Source organism: Castor canadensis, chromosome X (assembly GCF_047511655.1).
Source record: "Castor canadensis chromosome X, mCasCan1.hap1v2, whole genome shotgun sequence".
In the NCBI taxonomy this organism is placed as follows: Eukaryota; Metazoa; Chordata; class Mammalia; order Rodentia; family Castoridae; genus Castor; species Castor canadensis.
The window spans coordinates 95468985-95486254 of NC_133405.1; the positions used below are offsets into that span (position 1 = coordinate 95468985).

At 37.5% G+C, this 17270-nt stretch overlaps 1 non-coding gene across 1 annotated transcript; it reads right to left on the reverse strand.

The window, feature by feature from the left end:
- Nucleotides 1-8627: 8627 nt before the first annotated feature.
- Nucleotides 8628-8791, reverse strand: LOC141419947 (U1 spliceosomal RNA). The gene has a single exon (XR_012444670.1). It is a non-coding gene; the product is annotated as a U1 spliceosomal RNA (small nuclear RNA).
- Nucleotides 8792-17270: the final 8479 nt, after the last annotated feature.

Sequence of the window (17270 nt, forward strand, 5' to 3'; positions counted from 1 at the left end):
ACGGAAGTACCTCCCATGATAATGGATCGACAGAATTAAATGTAAAATTCATTTAGAAGCACTAAAGACCCCAAATAAAGAAATCCTGAGCAAAAAGAACCAATGCTAGGGATATAACAATACCTAACTTCAAATTATACTACAGAGTCATAGTAACAGAAACAGCATGATACTGGCACAAAAGAGACACAAAGACCAAAGGAACAAAAGATTCAGAAATAAGCCCACACTGATATAGCCATCTGGTTTTTGACAAAGGCACTACAAATCTATGTTGGAGAAAAGACAGTCTCTTCAACAAATGGTATTGAGAAAACTGGATATCTACATGTATAAGACTGAAACTAGACCCCTATCTCTCACCCTGTACAAAAAATTAATTCAAAATGGATCAAAGGTCTTAATGTAAGATCCAAAACTTTGAACCTTCTAGAGGAAAACATAGGGAAAAATATTTAAAGACATAGGCATAGGTTATGCATTTCTGAATAGAACCCCAATTGCTCAGAAAATAGGAATAAGAAAAAAATGGGATTGCATCAAATTAAAAAGCTTCTGCACAGCAAGGGAGACAATGACTAGAGTCAAAAGAAAACCTACAGAATGGGATAAATTCTTTGCCACTTATTGATTAATTGGATAAAGGATTAATATCCAGATATATAAAGAGCTCAAAAAATTAAACACCAAAAGAGTAATCCAATAAATAAATGGGCAAATGAATTTAACAGACAGTTTTCAAAAGAAGAATTATAAATGGTATAAAAGAAATACAAATCAAAACAGCACTGAGATTCAATCTCACTCCAGTCAGAATGGCAATCATCAAAAACTAAACAAGAACAAATGCCAGTGAGGATGTGGGAGAAAAAGGGAGCCTATACACTGTTGGTGGAAATCAGTATGGAAGTTCCTCAAAGAATTAAAAATTACACACCATATGATCCTGCATCCCACTCCTAGGCATAGATCCAAAGGAATGTAAGTCAACATACAGTCCAGATACCTACACATCCATGTTTATAGCAGCATTAATATGTAATCAGCCTAGGTGACAAAAAACAAATGAATGGATAAAGAAATTGTGCTATATATACACAATGGAATATAATTCAGACATGAAGAGGAATGAAATTATGTTGCTTGCAGGAAAATGGATGGAAGTAGAGATTATCATGTTGAGAAAAATAATCCAGACTGAGAAAAACAAATATCACATGTTCTCTCTCATATGCAAAATCTACTCCTTAAAAATGAATGACAGGAATATAAAACAACTTTTGTTTAGAGGTGGGTAAGAGTGGGAGGAGGGGTTGAAAGGAGTGAGCAAAGGGGGATGAATATGGTTGAATTACTTTATATACATGTATGAAAATAGAATAGCGAAAACTTTTTAAATTGTAATTTTTTTGGTGGTACTCGGATTTGAACTCAGGACATTGTGCTTGCAAAATTAGGCACTATATGATTAAAACCATGCCTCCTTAAAATTATTTTTAAAAGTGGAGGAGGGAGCACTAGCACATTCATTCTATGACACCACTATTACACTCTGACACAACAGAAAAGAAAATTACAGACAAATCTAATGAACTTAGATGCAAAAATTCTCAATAAAATATCAGCAAACTGAATTCAACAACATATCACAACGATCACACACCATGATAAAGTCAGTTTCATCCAGGAATACAGGGATGACTCAACATACACAAATGAATAAATGTAATACAGCATATAAAGAGAACCAAGGAAAAACAAACAAACAAACAAAACCCAGGATCCTCTCAACAGATGCTTCTAAGGTCTTTGATAAAATTCAACATCCTTTCATGATAAAAGCTCTGATAAAACTAGGAATAGAGAGAATGTACCTCAACATAATAAAGGTAATATGTGGCAAACCTGTAGCCAACATCATACTAAATGGGGAAAAACTGAAACTATTTCCCCTAAACTCAGGAGCAAGACAAGGATGCTCACTCTCTCCACTCTTATTTAACACAATTTTGGAATTCCTGACCAGAGCAATAAAACAAGAAGAAGAAATAAAAGGAATTCAAATATAACAGGAAGAAGTCAAATTACACATATTTGCAGATGGCATTATCTTACACTTAAAAGACCTGGAAAACATCACCAAAAAACTCCTAGACACCATAAACACTTGCAGCAAAGTAGCAGGATACAAAATCAATATGCAAAAATCAGTAGCTTTTCTACATATCAACAATGAACAGACTGGCAATATAGGAAAACAATTCCATTTAGAGTAGTCTCAAAAAATGTCTAGGAATAAACTTACAAAGGAAGTGAAAGACCTGTACAATGAAAACTATAAACCATTGAAGAAAGAAATTGAAAAAGACATCAGAAGATGGAAATATCTTGCATACTCATGGATTGGCAGAAATAATATTGTGAAAATGCCTATATTACTAAAGGCAATATATGTGTTCAATGTAATCCCCATCAAAATTACAATGACTTTCCTCACAGAGATTGAAAAATCCCTAAAATTCATATGGAAGCACAAAAGACAACAAATAGCCAAGGCATTACTGAGCAAAAAGAGCAATGCTGGAGGTATCATAATACTTAACTTCAAACTATACTACAGAGCAATAGCAATAAAAACAACATGGTCCTGGCACAAAAACAAACACAAAGACCAATGGAACAGAGTAGAGGACCCAGACCTAAATCCACTCAGCAACAGCCACCTGATTTTTCATAAATGCACCCAAAACATATGATGGAGAAAAAACATCTCTTCAAAAAAAAATTCCTGGGAAAACTGGTTATCTGCATGTTGAAGGACTGAAACTAGATTCATGTCTTTTGCCCTATACAAATACCAATTTAAAGTGGATCAAAGACCTTAATATAAGGCATGAAACTTTGAAACTAGTGCAGAAAAGAGTAGGGAATACACTGAAACATATAGTAATAGGCAATAACTTCCTATTACTAAATAGAGCCCTAATTGCTCAGCAACTAAGAGAAAGAATTGTCAGATGGGACCACATAAAACAAAAGCATCTGCACAGCGAAGGAAATAATGACTGGACACAGCCTAGAGAATGAGAGAAAATCTTTGCCAGTTATACATCTGACAGAGAATTAATAACCAGAACTTACAGGGAGCTCAAAAAACTGAAATCCCCCCAAAAATCAATGACCCAGTGAAGAAATGGGGAAATGAACTGAACAAAGCCTTTTCAAAGGAAGAAGAAAGTGGCCAAAAACCACATGAAGAAATGCTCAACATTGCTGGCTATAAAAGTAGTGCAAATCAAAACCATGTTAAGATTCCACCTCACTCCTGTTAGAATGGCTGTCATCAAGAACACAAATAACAACAAATGCTAGTGGGGATACAGGGAAAAGGAACCCTTATACATTGTTGGTGGGAATGTCAATTAGTGCAATCACTATGGGAAACAGTTTGGAGACTCCCCCAAAAAACTTAAGATAGAACTACCAAATGATCCAGCAGTACCTCTCCTAGACATATATCTGAAGGAATGTAAGTATGGATACACTTACACACTTGCACACCCATGTTTATAACCCATGGTTATTGCAGCATTATTCACAATAGCCAAGCTATGGAAACAGACCTGATGCCCTACAACTGATGAATGGATTATCATATATATATATATATATATATATATATATATATATATATACACACACACACAATGGAATTTTATTCAATCATAAAGAAGAACAAAATTTTGTCCTTCACAGGTAAAATTGATGGAATTATAGAACATCATCTTAAGTGAAGTTGGCCAGGTTCAGAATGAGAAAGGTCATATGATTTCTCTCATATGTGGAATATAGATCCAAAATAAATACAAGCATTATCATATATAAGTAGAAATATATACAGAACATGTTTCCAAAAGTGTTACTCTTAGAAGAGGGAAAAAGCAAAGGATTGTGAATGAGTAATACTGAAAAGCATCACATCTGTATAGGAACAAAACACAATGAAACTCACTGAAAACTGTTGAACAATAATACAGGGTAGGGGGAAAAGAGTGAGGAAAAATAGTGGAGGGGGTTAGATTGACTTAAGTAAAATATATTTATAGGTAAAATCCAAGGCAAAATCCCCAATGAACAAAAAAAAAGACACTTGAACAATGAAAGACAGGAATATAAAATAGGTTATGTTAAAGGGAGGACACTACTGGAAGGAGAGGGTAATGAAGGTGAATATGATTGATGTACTTTCTATACAAGTATGAATATGGAACATTGAAACCTGTTGAAATCACCTTAAAAAGGGAAATGGGTAGGAGGGAGAATAATGGAGGGGATGAACCAAATCATGGTATAATACATGTATATATTGAAATGCCACAACAAACTGTCATATACTAATAAAAACATTTTTTTTTAAATGTGGGGGAGGGAGGATAAGGAAGAGTAATAGAGGTACGTTGTATGTATGTATGGAAATACCACAATGAAACTTCTTTATACATTTAACATATGCTAATAAAATAGAGATGATAAATGAGATTTTTATTATAGTCATATATATTCATATTGATATTCATGTATACATATGCATATATACACAGACATGTATACCCATACGTGTACATATAGAGTTCCATGTGACTGTACTACTTATTCAACAAATTTTATTAGAAGTAGGTAAATACAAATAAAATAATTCACCTAATAAAACATTTGTTTTCTATCATGCTCATTTTTTAAGAAGAAAAGAAATAACAAGATAGCTATCTGAAGTATTTAAGGCTTGTTTTATCATTTTCTAAAGTTTCACATATATGTACCATATTGCATCAGTTCTAAGATTATTTTTAAACCTTAACACCTCTGAAATCAGGATGCAGCTTACATTAACTGACAACCTTTAGTTAAAATGTTTCTTGTTTTATAAAATAATTGTGCACCTTACAATTTATGACAGCTTAGATTCTGTAAAATATTATGTATCTTATGATTCAATGCAATATTTCAGTTAAGAAAGCATTAGTATCTCCATCTTATAGCTGTCATGTAAGCTCTAATCAATGATCATTTATAACTTCTGAACACAAAGATCTAGTACCAAATCATATACAATATATTTGTCATATATTGTATTTCAGATATTTCTTTACAAATATCCAGTAAATTAGCATGTACATGGTAATAAGTTCTATAGATCAGAACTTATTACCTATAATAAGTAGATCATACTACATATTCAGATCATAGTAAAAGCCTAAACAGAAAGCATGCATCTTTCTCCATGGTAAAACTTGGTAATATTATTTGTAGACAGAGGAACAAATGAACATTTGTTGAAATGCTGAGAGTTTAAGCATAAAATCAAGACAAAATGATGGACAATAGATACACAAAGGAACTTACCTGCATGCCTATGTTTATAACAACATTATTTGCAGTAACCCAAATATAGAACCAGCCTAAGTACTGAACATCCAATGATTTGATAAAGAAAATATGGTACCTATGCACAATGGACTATTCAATCAAAACAGTAATGAAATTATGTCATTTGAAGGAAAATGAATGGAACCGGAGATCATCATTTTAAATGAGATAAGCCAACCTCAGAAAGACAAATATCATGTTTTTGCTCATATGCAGAATCTAGACCTAAAAATAATAATAACAATGTGACATGATTGTAAAAGGGGATCTGTTTGTAGGGGACCATCAGGTAGGAGGAGGGGGAAAGAAAAAGGGGGTGGAGGATGAATATTGCAGAATTACATTATATATATGTATGAAAATAGAACAATGAAACCCACCAAAAACTGTTGAAAAGGAGGAGAGAGAAGAGAGGGTGATTAAGATAGAAGAGTATAGTTAAGGTGAATTTGATCAAAATACATTGTATACATGTGGTATATAGCACAATAGAACCCTTTTTACAATTAATTTATGCTAACAAAATTTGTCCCTGATCAGAAGACTAAAGTGCAAATGGGTATTTACTTGGTATGTCAAAGGTCTTTTTTAACTGTCACATTGTACTCCCAGTACAACAATTAAAAAAAGATTTTTAAAAGGTCCTTGCTTAATAAATGGCATTTGGAATGTAAATAGAGTGAATGTATCCATTATAAGCGGGGAGTATAAAAATGGGGGATGCAAGGAGGTCCTGTGCAATAGTGGAATGTAGAAAAAGTAGGAGGCACTGGAGAGGAACAGGCCACCTAGTGTTTTCTTGGCTCTCAAACTCAGTAGCAGGAGTCTCACCACTAGGAAAATGACTACATCAAGTTTACCTGAATTTGTTTCACTAAATATTTGGATTATTGAACAACTCCCATTTTTCTGACTCATCTAACAACATTCTGATCTGATTTGGTTCTCTGATGGATAAGATGAGCAACCAGAGAGGTGCTGCTGCTACTTATATTGCTACTAAAAGTGACAGATATTAGTGTATGAATTTATACTTTTCAACTCTAGCTATTCTTTAATTTCTCAGACAATATGCAAGTACTATGTGAAAAACACTATTCTAGGTACACATATGTGCTGTCATGCATGGCATTATTTATGTCACATCAGTTCAGTCAATAACTCAACTTAAATAATACATAAACTCATCATAGCCATGTATAATATCAAATGATTCAGGGTAATAAAATATAAATTTAAGTAAGTTCTTAGGCTGGTGGAGTGACTCAAGTGGTAAGAATGCTTGCTTAGCAAGCATGAGGCCCTGATATATTTTTTTAATCAGGTTAAGAAAAACGAGGTAGTCAAAGAAAATAAAACATGGGTAATAAAAATGTCATCTCAGAAGAACCTGAGAAAGGGCAAGACTTGGTGGACAAATCCTGGCATAATGAGGGTGGAGAATGGCTGAATAGAGAAAAACTGCAGATTTTTGAGAGCCTGGTATGTCTGCTGATATAGAAACGATTTCTGACTTATACCCTAAATCAATATTGGTCAAGAATCATATTTTTATGTATATTCTTCAGTCCAGAAGGTGACTTCCTTTTAAAATTCTCATGTTTCTCCAACTTGATGACCTTTATATATATATATATATATATATAAATGAGAGTTACTTCAAATGAAAGTGCCACACAGGATACTGATAGCAGAAGCAAATACTTGGGATTTCAAATGTGGGATAAATTCACTGACCAAAGGCAACCAAAAAAATCAAGGCATATTATGGGAATAGCAAATAAACTCAAGACCCTTTAATACTTACTGGATACAGACCTCTTGGTTCTCACAGATTAGAATAAAGGTGGAAGGGAGATAAGATAGTGACTATTTGTGCTGTTCTCTATTAGTACATTGGAAAATCTAGATGTTTCTAGACATAGAAAATGTTAGGCCACGAGAAATTACATTCCAGAAGAAGACAAGATAGTGGGGCTTTGAAGCAGGTTCCTGCATTGTCAATGGTGTCTTAGTTTTCATATAGCTAAGCCACCCTTGATCCTGGTCTAGTATTATTATGTAGTTTCCTGACAAGTCTGGGAGGATTCTGATACCTCCGGAAACTGCTGAGTGCCTATGGTTAAGTTCAACTGCCAAAGGCTCCACCTCAGAAGACGCCTTACAATATCACTAATATATGGGTCAAAGGAAAAACAATGGACATTTCCTGTAGTTAGCTGAGCCTTCCCCTCTCTCCAGCCCTCTTCCCTAGTGCCCTCTTTCCTTTTAATTTCCTTGGGCGGGGGTAATGAGCTGTAAATCACTCTGGGCATCCATCTTTAATGTACTCCAATCTGTTTTATACCCTGCAGAAATGTCTTGAAGAGTTTTATCCTGGAGTAGGGGGTGGTTTTCTGCTTCAGCACAGTACTGATGCAGTTTTTTCTCCTAATTCATACTTCCTAGAATCATCTCTGTCAAATCGAGAGAAGGAAGGAACATGATCCTCAAGTGACTTTTGACTCTCAGAAACCTCTGGCTAACCTAAAATAGCAAATAGCCTGAATACACAGATTTCTAAACAATTTCTATTAAGACTGACATTGGAAAATTGAATTGAGAAGATGATTTACTAAAAAGTCATGACCCCACAGGGAGTGATTTTAATCAAAAGGGTCAAATACATCCATATTTTCATGTTTTATTTATTTATTTACTTATTTTGCAGTACTGGGGGTTTAAACTCAGGGCCCTATACTTGATAGGCAGGCACTGTACCACTTGAGCCCTTTTCTGCTTTAGTTATATTTCAGGTAGGGTCTTTGGGTTTCTTACCCTGGCCAGCCTGATACCTAGATCCTCCTGATCCCTGCTTTCCACATAACTGGGATTATAGGTTTATACCAGCATGCCCAGCCCTTACTTTGACTTTTTAAAATAGTATTCTATGAGCCAAGACCAAGAGTCTCTTGAACACATTAATAATTATTTAATTCTTATCATTCCTTATTTATTTCCATTATAATGAAACATATATATATATATATATATATATATATATATATATATATATATTATAATGAGGCAGGCTAGAAGTAGATGGGTCAGAACACCTTCACCTGGCTGGGAACAGCCCATGCCCCTCCCCACTCATTCATCATTGGGTGGGAACCTCCTGGGTTTGCCCTCCCCATGGGCTAGTGTAGGGTTTTTTTTTTCAGAGGAGAGCGCCAACGCAGTCCCCCACAACCACAAATTATGCAGTGGAATTTCCCACATTTGGGGAAATCGCAGGGGTCAGCACATCCGGAGTGCAATGGATAAGCCTCGCCCTGGGAAAACCACCTTCGTGATCATGGTATCTCCCCTGCCAGGTAAGTATTAGTGTAGGTTTTTAAAGCACCTGAAAAAAAAATAGCACACTCTGTCTGGAGGCAAACTCCACCTGCTCCCACCCTGCTTCCTTTGTCTTTTCACTCATGCGTTCTGCTTGGATTTTTCCACGCTGGAACGCAAGAACCAAGGTCTTCCGCAAATGTTGACCATTTGCTGTCAACATTTGGCAAAGCCAGCCAGGAGAAATAGTAAAGCCCCAAACCCTGCACTTCAGTCACTCATTCTTTTTTCTATTTTTCTTCTACTGCCAAGGGAATGGGCGGAGCTCTGTCCTCAGGGAAAGTAGCTGGGAAATGTCGGGGCATGATCCAGCGCAGTTCGTGTTGCACAGTCGGGTGGGTGGCAGTGTCTGTTTGCCCAATGCATGCTCCCCCCACAGCTTGGGACTCACGGAGAATGGGCAGGCCAGGCCACCTTAAGCTGCAACACTCTTTCCCTTCTTCTTCCCTAATCCTTAACCCCCTCCCTGGCCTTTCCTGTGCTGAAAATGGTTGCACTGTGGGAGACTGTACTCCAAGGTCTCTAACTCCCCACCCGGCGACCAGGGACAATTAGGAAAGCCCCTGCCATTAAGACTGAGTTTCTCCGACCGACTCCGCCCCCCCCCCCCCACCTTCATTCTCTTCTCTTGTTTTCTTTTCTCTTTCTTCCCTAACCGGGAGGCACTACCACCTGGGCTATGGGAGGGCAAGGGGGCAGGAACGCATCTCTCCTCCGCAGGCCTGCACTCAAGCCCCACTTAGCCAGTTGCAGGGTGGTAATGCGAAGGGACCTTGACAGGGAGGCGCCGGCAGCGGCATGCGTGTTGCTGCAGGACCTGTGTGTGCACATGCACATGCTCAGGCCCTCTGTTCAGCAGCCTCCAGCTGGAAGGCTCCTAATACCTGGGCCGGTTTGAAGAGGGAGCACAAAACACTACCAGTGGGAAGGCCAGGGAGGCTTGGGGCAGTGGGAGCAAGACGGGCGATGGGCAGCCCACCAGGACCAAGCATGGTCTCCCCAGCTGGGCCTTGTGCGGCTCCCCAGCCCCATGGCAATGAAAGCAGCAAGAAGAAGCTGCAAGCCCCAAACCCCCTTTCCTGCTCTCAATGAAAACTTTCTGTTTGAGATTCCTAGTCTGCTCAGTCTAGCTCCTGGGTGACATTGGTCACCCATAAAGTTTATCTATAATAAAAAAAAATTGTAATTTAGTTAAAATTCATATACTCTAAAGGCAAAATTAAAAGGAGAAATTTATTCTATTGATAGGATCTCACATTTTTTACACTACAATACGAGTTTTACATATATACTTGAGATAAGAACTTAGTAGTACTAATGAATGCTGTCCATCACAACTATTACCCTACAATGTGATATCCAATAAACATTTAAAAACGTTCTAATTTTAACTGTTCTCTGCTGATAAAATTAGGCTTACTAACAGTAAAGAGGTTAAAAAATGCGTTCTTATATGTGGGTATTTTAAATAGGCAACTTAATTAGAGGTTTTATTCCTAACAATTAATCATTGTTGTTTTAAAATTAATAAAACTTTGTCCTCTATGGCTCAATGTAGTGTCTCAGATTCTAAACTTGTTTAAGATCCTTTCCAAACTGTAGATGTGTAAATGGCTGGGTTCTACAGCATTTGGATTCTTGGCTTTCTAGGTAATAACAAAGCCCCTTTCTGAGTCAACCCAAGATCTAATTATAAACACCTGGAGTAAACTGGACACTACAAAAAGCCCCTCAAAGCTTAAAGGTTTACTGCCATTTGCCCTAGCCCTCATAATCTAAATTTAGATAAGCCTTTAAAACTAAAAGACAGGACATTATATTTAAAAGAAAATTTCTACAATCTATGACCAATTCTCTAAAACTATCAAGTGATGTCACATCCAAGAAGGCTAGCAAAACTTTACCTTGCTTCAATTTATCTGGTCTTTTCATTAGCATGCCTAACTCATGGACACCTGTCTTTCAAGGAGAAATGTCTTTTATTCCTATAACAGACTACTGTTATTCCTATAACAGTAGTTTTATTCCTATAACAGACTACTTCCTATGTCTTTAAGGTATAAGGTTACTAAGTGTATTATTAAAAAGTGTTATCTAAATTTGAGTTTTTACAAAGGTTGTTCAAGATACAAATTAAGGTCTTAAAGCTTATAAATTTATATATGTGTGATTGGGTTGGCTATAGTTTAGTTTGCTGAGAGAGTTTTCTAAGGATGAAATTTAAGGTACTAATGTGTATTAAAAATGGGTTTCTGTTTTATCAAAGTAACTGCTGGGGATTTTTGGTGCTATAGGCTGATATGAATTTTTACCAAAATCAAACAAAAACTTACCCTTTAGATAGGATGATAAAACCTCAAGTTTTTATGAGTCTACAAAATGGTAATTAACCCTAAAATGATAAATTATGCATGTCATTACCTTCCAATGACTGAGATTATTTTTGGGCTCCAGTGGCTACATGCAGGTCAACAACAACACTGCTATGTGTCCCAAGTCATGCTGTTAGTTAACATTAGCAGGCTAGGATGTAATTTCTTAACAACATCCAAACCGTAGATCGGAGTCATTGGGTTTCCTAACTTATGCTTACCTCCTTATCTCTGTTTCTGTATCTAATCATTTGAGACATTAATCTTAATTGGTTCATTTTTTTAAAAAAATGTAAATGTTCCCCCATTTTTCTCAGTTTACAAGCTGACTACAACCCCATGGCCTGATGTAAAAACTGACCATGAGCAATGGGCTTGTATCAGCCAAGCTTTCCTTAGTGTGATTTAGATTTGATAGTTAATTTTGTACTGGTAACAACAGTTCATATTAAGATGCATTCTTTTAATACTCAACAGATTGTCTTCCTACATAGTGTTGTCTTTTCATTTTACATGTTGTTTTGGTATCAACCTCTTTGCCCAGTGAACAATAGTTCTGATGTTTTAATAGTTGGGTCAACATTCAGGATCAGCATCCTATCTAGGAACTCTCATGCAGGGGTGGAAGAGACAGGTCCTTAAGAGAACGATGTCTCAAAAGATGGTACTCTGCCACTCACTTGCTCTATAATGTCTGATGGAAAAAGGTTGGAGGGACCTGTACTGAGGCTTTTTAAGATGCAAGGGGGACACTCCATGAATCTCAAAAGCTCTCAGCTTCTCTCTCTGAAAGGGCAACTTTCCTCCTTTCCTTTCCCTCTAGCTCACTCTCCACCACCCAGCATAGGAAATTCCATTCAGGAGCTCTAATGCAGGAGTAGAGGGGTGAATGGATTTTCTCCCTTCCCTTTCCTCTCTCTCTTTCCATCAACCAGCATAAAGGAAGCCAATATATTCACTTGACTATATCCTTAAGTATTGGGAGATGCTTTGATTCTGCTAACCAAAAATAACTAGTTCTCTATATAGCCCATTTGAAATTATTTACTGTTGTTTACATCCTGCCAAAGCCCTAGGGTATTTTTCTAATAACACTAAAAAAACTAAGTTTAAACTAAGTAAAAATTCTTTTAAATGGTTATAATACTGCTAGTGCCTTGTATGTGTATTTAAATGTTGTAAATCATTTACAAATTTTAAAATGTATACATGCAAACAGCTATAGTTCTTATATCTAAGGTACATTCTGTCTAATAAGGTCTTTCAAATTTCTGCTCTTTGTAGCAAATGCTAAAAGTTCAACCATTTAGACCTGGCATCTGTCTGTCAGATAAACATTGGTTTACCTGACATCTGTTTGTCGGATCAACATTGGTTTATGTGGCATTGAATAAATAATATATATGATATACAATTGAGAATCAATACATGGGCTATTTAAAAATTACTGACACTGCCTCCCCCTAACCATTGGAAAATTCAGGGTTTTTAATTGTCAGTACTGTTAATACAGTACTGACAACCACTAACTTGTTACTTTACCTAACCAATATTCAAGGTTTAAACTGTAATTAACCATGGTTACTTTAAGTTTTGTCATTACAGTTCCGATCCTTCAAGAACATTTACAGGCAAGCCTGTGAAAACAACTCTGACAAGTGTTTATCTGTCAACCAGGACAGACATTCTTAAGTATTGGTGTCTTTTTGTATTTTCCTCGTAAGCTTTATAACTGTTGTCTGCTGACACTTTACAAGAATTTAAAGGTGTCAGTGCATCCTCTGTGGGAGAGCCAATTAGATTTAATTAAGCCCAGCCTAAGACCCATTTTTAAATAAATCTCTTTGTTGCTTAATTTGGTCAAAAAGGTCACATTGGCACTGACTTCTGATCTGTTTAATGTGTTACACTATGGGAAAAAATCTGACTTTCTGGGAGAAGGTACTCCTGCATGGATGGACAAAACTGCCAAACTGGCAAAATCTTGAGAGAGGACTGTTCAGAAACAGTTTAGCATCCTCCAACTTCTTAGATGAACAAATGGCATTCAGCTGCCTGAGACAAGGACTGCATAATGAAGGGACTTCTCCAGATCCAGATGGAGTCAATTATGCCAGACCTCTAAAAGTAACCAAAGCCGAAAGATTTTAAAAAGGGGGACTCTTACACATGTGCTCTAGTATTTAAGCCTTCAAGGCTTTTGGCAAAAGGCAAAATCATGTCTTTGGCCAAGGCCTTCTATTTAAACAAAGGCAATATAACTGTCAATGGTATCTAACGTCTCGTTAGGGATGCCGTGAGCCTTCTTTTTGCCTTCTTTTTGTACAGAACTGACACTTGCCTCCAGTACACCTGACCCTAGTGTAGACAGCCCTTAACTGCCAAAATAGAGGGCCATCTATGGTTATACCTATAGGCAAAGTAACCATAAGACTTTATGATTACTTTTCAAAATGAAAAGTTAGATTCTCTATCTTTCCTGCTACACCTGGCAGGGCCTCTTCTGATGCTCCTATCATTGTTAATGTTCAGGTCATGCCTTCTAAATCAGATTTATTTCTTCCAGAATGAAAGCCTTTAAGATCCAAATCATAAGGCAACAAGGCTATTGATCTCTACAAATGAACGCGATCTCCATGAGCAACCCAGATCTCCATGAGAAACCTTAATTATAATGGGCAATAATTCATACACCTTGTGTCTAAATGAGTACCAAGGGAAAAAATAGGAGAGACAATTCCCCTTGTAGGTAGGGTCTGCTGCCTCTTGTCAGCTCAAAGCAGATACTGAAGATGGAGTGCCCCCTCTTCACCACCCCTCAAAAAAGAAGTTTTTGGAATATTGTCTCTTGGGTTGAGGCAGGCTAAATTAGGGACTCTTAGAAAAATACTACATCTTAGATTAACCATGCTTTGGCTCAGGAACTGCCCTCACCTGGCCAGGAACCACACATGACCTTCCCCAATCATTGATTATTGGCTGGGAATCACCTTGTTCTCCCCTTCCCATAGGTTATCCTAGGTTTTAAAAGCACCAGAAGAGCAGAGCTCTTTCAGCTTCCAGCTTCCACCTGGGTCTTACCATGCTTCCCCTTGTATTTCCCATCCCTAATTTTTAATAAACTCCATTTGGACCCATGTGTCCTGCCATGGATTCTTCCCTGTGGTATACAAAGAATTTGGGAGTCTTCTGATCACAGACTGCACCAGCACTGTTAATAAGACAAGTCAAATGTGGCCACTTTCACCTTAAATTCATTTCATTTCCCAATACCATTGCCCATGAGTGTAAGTGAACATACAAAACTGAGACAATGGCATTAGAAAATTATGAAGGAGGAGATAAAGAGGGCTTCTAAGATACCATAAATATCTTTTACACCATAAGAGTTAGTAAATGGTCCATGTTCTCTCTTTTTTCAGGCTCATTTTCTTCCCTCTCCTGCAGCTAATGCACATCCATCTTGAGAGTCATCCTCAAGGTCAGAGGGACAAAAGTGAAAGGAAACATAATATAGAGTACTTAAGCCTGTCTCTGGTCTTTCCTTCAGTTAAAGGACTACAGGAGTTTTTATGTGGCTGTTACCTCAGTCACTAACATAAGATATCAAATCAAGATCTGGGAAAGAAATATTAGTACAGTATTATACATGAATCATGTGCCTAATCTCATATCCCCCCATGTAATTGAAATGTCATAGCAGGCATTAGTGAAAGTCTAGAAAAGAAACGAGGAAACCCACACCTGCTGACAGTAATGAAAACCATCAGCACTCATAAACCTGGGTTGGGAGAACTGGGAGATCATCGACAAAGTGATCAGAAAAAAAGTCCGGAGAGGCTAAATAATGGTTACAGAAAGCTACTCAAAATTGATTAGCATTATTATGATTATTTTCTCTTTGAAAAAGTGGGCTAAACTACATTGTGTGGGGGGTTAGGACAGGGAACGTCTGTGAGCAGTCATCAGGATTAGTTGTTCAGAACAGCACAAAAGGCTCTACATGACTGAATAAGCTATTTTCTCTAATTTTCTAGCCCTTTGACTTTACTGCCAGCTTCTGAGACTCCAGAAAACTACCTGGGATTATGTTTCTTCAATCATTGCATAAAATCAGTTTAAGCACTTTAAAGTGAAGAATTGCCCCACAGGAAAACATGTTTCCAACAAAATTCTTTAAGTTTTATTGCAGAACTTTGAAACATGAAATACTTATGATTTCCTCAGGTGCTCAAGAAAAAGTCTATTATGGCACAAAAAGTGTAACTAATCCCCTAACTCTTCAAAGTTAGTCTGTTTCCTCAAAATACTAAGGAAAAAAATCAGGCTTGGGTTTGAAATTAGCCAAATTCAGCAATTTATTAGCTATGATTTTGCATATATTATGTAGCCTTTCTGAATCCCAGTCAAAACATCAAAAAGACACTACCAGATTTTGTCTTATTGTATAAACTTTGGACTCAACTACCTAATATTAACTTTGAATATAATCAGTTCACTTAGAAAAATTAGTTTAAAAGCCATATGAAACATTATATAGAACTTACTCATTCATCACTGATCATTACTACTAAAGATATGAAACACATACGGTCAGTTTGTATTATCTGAATGCAAATTGGACAGAAACTGTTAGACTGAAAGAGGCACAGAATGTACAGGCACAAAAACCAGTACGGGGTTTATTGTGAGGGAGAAGCCCTGAGAAGGGGTACCCCAGCAAAAGAGCTGGAGCCTACAGTTGCTGATAGACTGGGAGTAGATAAAGGTGATGGGTAGAGACGTCCTAGGAAGGTTACTGGGCAGGATGATCCTCAAAGTCCCTCTGACCCTCCCGAGATAATGGCTTAAGGGTGACTCATTTCTTCCAGTATCAGGGGAAGTTTCTGGTAAATGACTAAAGGTGAATATCTATTTTTCTTTAGGGCCCAGTAGAGAGTTTTCAGTAAGTCACCTTCAAGGAGGAGGGAGTCCAGTTCTATCATGGCTTCCTTTTGTTCACCCTAACAGAAACCAAATGGACCTAACATAAATTTACAGAACATTTCATTCCACCAGCTACAGAATACACATTCTTCTCATGAGCACATGGAACATATTAGAATAATAAGAGAAACAGCACCCAAGCACTGGTGGAATAACTCGCCTTAGTAGGGGTTAAGGTGAAAGAGAGGTCAAGTGTTCCACACAAGTACAGAATCTGGTTCCCTGCAAATGTACCATGTAAACAAACAGGACACCTGGGTTTTGCATAAGTAAGCTGATGTTGGAGAAGTTCACTGTACTTCCCAGCATATTCCTATGATAGCCTAACTGGGAACCATCCTATGGTTGAGACTTATTGTCTTACTGTTGGGGCCAGCTTGGCTGTTTTCCTGGGATTTACTGTGTCTGGTATTCACCTTGGTTTCCCGCTCTGAGTCTATAGGCCGCTTTCTGCTTGCTCTGCAGTGTTTCCTGTAACTGCGATCACATTCAGTAGGGGGTTGGGGAACAAACTCTGTAAGTATTTAACCCAGCTCCTGACACAGATCGGGGCTCCAGGCTTTGAGAAATTATCTCCTCTGAGTCCGCTAGCATAATAAACTCCCTGCTTCCTGTGAAAATGGTCTTGGTGACTTTGTTTCCCTCGTCGTTTCCTGCAACATTACCTTACTGCTTAGAGGATCAGAAGACCCTGCATTTCTCTGTTTCTAAAATCTACATTGAGCCAGTGGATTGCTACCCCAAAAACAGTTTAGACCCAGGGTATTGACTTTGACATAAGTCCTCTGAAAACTTTATGTGTTGGGAAGTATGGTCTATAACTCAGAGGGAAGCAGAAGGCACTGCCATTTAAAATCAGTGGCTCAGGAATTTTGCTGAGGGCCTGGGAAAGAGCAAAAGACCCATGATTTCATGTGGAATCCATATTTGAGGGTTCTGGGCCTGTGGTCACAGAACCTGACACCCTACCTCCCAGCACTTACCTAAGTGGCCCTTTGGCCTCTCCTCAACCACAGTGTGACAAAGGGTTTGTCACACCCTCACAGCAAATTGCCCTCGGAACTCCAAAGAGAATCTTTGATTAGTGAGCAAAGCATTCTCCCCTAA